Source organism: Camelina sativa, chromosome 19, assembly GCF_000633955.1.
Source record: "Camelina sativa cultivar DH55 chromosome 19, Cs, whole genome shotgun sequence".
NCBI lineage: Eukaryota > Viridiplantae > Streptophyta > Magnoliopsida > Brassicales > Brassicaceae > Camelina > Camelina sativa.
In genome coordinates, this window is record NC_025703.1 from 18,244,511 (window position 1) to 18,248,647 (window position 4,137).

Genomic DNA, 4,137 nt, shown 5'->3' on the forward strand with positions numbered 1-4,137 from the left:
ATTTGTGAGAAGTTGTCTGCTTAATAATTTCCCACTTTCTTGATTTACTTAATTCTCCATCTGCATGATTCTTTTATTCCTTCTTCTCTACCTCGTTCAATTTGGTTCTATAGACCCTCCTAGCCTAGCCACTATACACATGGGGACTATACCAAACACTCAAATCACTATTTAGTAACTTTAGTTATCCTTTGGTTACTAACTTGGACTACTCTACCCAACTTCACTCCAAAGAGTTTGGTGTCTTTGAGAATTTTCATCTTATTTTGAGAACTCTATAAATGTTATGAATATATTGTCTTATGTGGATGCTCATTATCGGCCCGTTAGTATAAACTCTAGCCGTCTTACAAAAACCTAACCGAGCAAACTAAGACTACATCATCTCTTATCTCTAGCGTTGTAAACGTTTACCATCATTATTGAATTGAAGACGTCATATCTGGAACTGTGGTACGTGCGGAACAAAAATATTTGCGGAAAAAGTGCGGTTAATGCAAAATATATAGTAGAAATAATGTTTGATTAGTAAAAAACGATTGGCAATCCGGATTTTATATTATTTATTAATAACTAACATAATTATGTATTATCAATACATATTATAAATAAACATTATAACCAAAAATATTTTTCTTTTATTGTTAATTAAATGGATTATTTTGAATTTGATTGTATATATTTGTTTAAAGAATATTTTCTAGGTTTTTGATGGAGATTGAACAAACATATCACGATTCTACCTGGACAGAGCTGAGGTAGACCACCAATTCTTAAACGGAATCAATATTATCTTTGACTGAATAAAATTCTTCAAACACACACCATGAAGAAGAAGAAGAAGAACGAGGTTCTGTGAATGACATATAGAGTTTGAAAATATTGTTTGTGATTCAGAAACTCCGAATTTTATATTTTGTTCTTTATCAAAATCCTAACATGAATCTTAGCGATGAAGAAGAACAATTTTTTTTTTGTAATTTAAAGATAAAATAATAGTAGTAACACAAAACATAAATTACCTTATTATCCTAGTTCATTATACATTATTGGTTTAATTTGTATTGATAAAAAAATAACCAAATTTAATGAAAATAAAATTTAACATTTATGTACATATTTTTATGCACAACTAAAATATACATATTTATAGATTATTAATTTTTTGGTATTTAAAACATATGTAAAGAATTCTTATTTATTTTGTTATTTGTAATTAAATTATTTATTGCATAAGCATCTTATTTTTTACTTAAAACAATATATTAGCTACTATCAACTTTCTTTTAGAAAAGGGTTTGTTTTTGTAGTGGTTGGTAAAGTTTGGTTGGTAAATTTTAATGCTAATGCCCGTATCGTCGATTTGAAAGACATTAGTTCGGTCATAGCTTATTGTTAACCTTTAATAATAATGATAAATCCACTTTCTTGATTTATTTAATTCTCTATCTGCACGATTCTTTTATTCCTCCTTCTCTACATGGTTCAATTTGGTTCTCTAGATCCTCCTTGCCTATCATACACAAGCAAGCCACTATACACATTGGGACTCTAACAAACACTCAAATCACTATTTAGTAACTTTAGTTATTCTTTGGTTACTAACTTAGAGTACTTTACCCAACTTCACTCCAAAGAGTTTGGTGTCTTTGAGAATTTTCATCTTATTTTGAGAACTCTATAAATGTTATGAATATATTATCTTATGTGGATGCTCATTATCGACCCGTTACTATAAACTCTAACCGTCTTAAAAAAGATAAACCTAACCGAGCAAACTGAGACTACATCATCTCTCATCGCTGGCGTTGTAAACGTTTACCATCATTATTGACTTGAAGACGCCTTAAACATGTTATTTATGGTTGGTGAGGAGATGGGTGATGGTGAATATAGATGAATGAACAGATGGATGCAAGGTGTTTCAATACCTTTATGATGTTGTAGCATAAAGGATATCAATCCATAAAGAGTGTGATATGTAAGCAGACAAGATGTGATCAATGCATTCAAGTTAAGCCAAATATCAAGTTAATTTGTTTCTAACAACCTAATGACAATAATGAAATGCAATGAACTAATGCAACTTAAAACAGTAATAATGCATAATTAAACTATAGAACAAGTGCAATAAACTATGATAAGCAATAGCAAACTACTAACAATGAATTTAAAAGCAAACTGAAATGAAACAGAACATAAAGAAGGAAGTAAAATGGCGCTTGAGTATGCACTCGGTCGAGTGCATGGTCGAGTGGGGGGTCGAGTGGGTTTCCGGATGAAGAACAGAGACAGGACAACAATCAAAACAGAGCAAAACACAAGTAAATCAAACAGCAAGCGAATAACAGTATTCAACCAGAGAAATCAATAAACAAAGAGGGTCCTAGGGATGAATTCATGGGCTGGACTCAAGCTATGGTTATCTAAATTGATCAACAAACCTCAATCAACAATGATCAATCTCTAGACAATGATCTTCTAATACTTGTTAATCCATTCTCATGACAATAACAATCAAGCTTAGATACTCTTAGACCTAGTTCTCACTAGCTATTACATATAAAAGCAGGCATTAAACAACCAAATCATCAATGTCAAAAATCACTTTAAACATCTAATCTCTTAGCATGCTTCATGATAATCTCTAGCATTAGCCTTATCTAACAACTTAGACATTGGTGTGATGCTAAGAAGTTTAAGATCTATCCTTACCCTCTCAGTATAAGAATAACATAGAGCATATCTAATCTAGAAGAGATATATAAACAATCAAGCTTGATCAGTGTAGATACCCATAACTCTTATCCAGCCTAATCCATCCCTAAGATCCTAAGCCACTAATCAGAGCTAAAAATCATCATGAAGAACACAAACCCAGAAATTAATAAAACTACCATGATTAGAAAGATGAGATAAAGATGAACAATTTAATACAAAGAAGTGAAAGCAAATACTCAATAGATTCAAAGTTGTGAAGGTTACAAATCTATAAAAATCTAGAGAAAAGATAAGAGATGACGTAATAAAATAAAAGTAGCTAAAAATGGCAAAAACTAGGTTATGAGGTGTCTGTCAGGGTCTAACTTTTACGGCCACAAGTGCCAGTACATATATATAGTAAAGAGAGAGAAACCCTAGTTAGCTAGAGGACAAAACAGAGATTCGGCTGGAAGCTCTACCATGTGCTCGGTCGAGTGCATGGTCGAGTGGTTGGTCCGTCACGTAGCTCGTGTCTTCGATCTGGAATAATATCTGTTCAGTCAAATCGGGATAACTCTTGAACTATACCTCCGATGGACTTGAAACTACCGGCATTAGAAAGTTAACTCAATGTCCTACAACTCTCATGAAGGGTGCTGAAGCTGAATCGCAACGGAAGATCTTCATTAGGATCGATCTTTGAGGAGCTCGTTATGAATCCGACCGTGTGCTCGACCGTGTGTCTGCTCGAGTGGTATGGTCGAGTGCCTTCTTTTACATTCTTGATGCTTCTAGTTCTCTTGTTTAGCTCCAGATATAACATCATGTCTTTCTTTAGACTTTTAAAGCTCCGTAACACCTAATAATACTCCAAATGCACAAATATATGCAATATATGCTTCTAAACATCCTAAGTGCATATTTGGACAGAAATGATTATAAAAATTAAGAAATCACTTCTATATGATGTAAAATAAGAACTAAACAAGACTTTAAATATGGTAAAATATAGTGACATCAACACCGTATCTAGAACTCTAATCGATGTCCTTGCAACGTCTTCGATCCGATCACTCATAACTCCCAACAAGATAAGTAGCATATCATCTTTAATAATTATTGACTTGTGGCTTATAATCGTCGTTATGGACCTTATGGTGGTCATGTTTAAATATTATCGGCTTATGCCTCTGATTAGTATTGTGTCTAATTTGTATTAATTTGTCGTTCATGTTAATTTTGTGAATCGGTTGAATAAGACATAATATATACATTAATTAATGATTAAATTATCCTCGTATGGATAGCTCTTCATTATAATGCTTTATTGATTATTGTTTCATAAGTACTGAAGCAACTAAGCCCACATTCATGCTTTATCGGTTGCTTTAATTCAATTCCTTTGGTCACTATTGCTTAAATATATGCTGATCT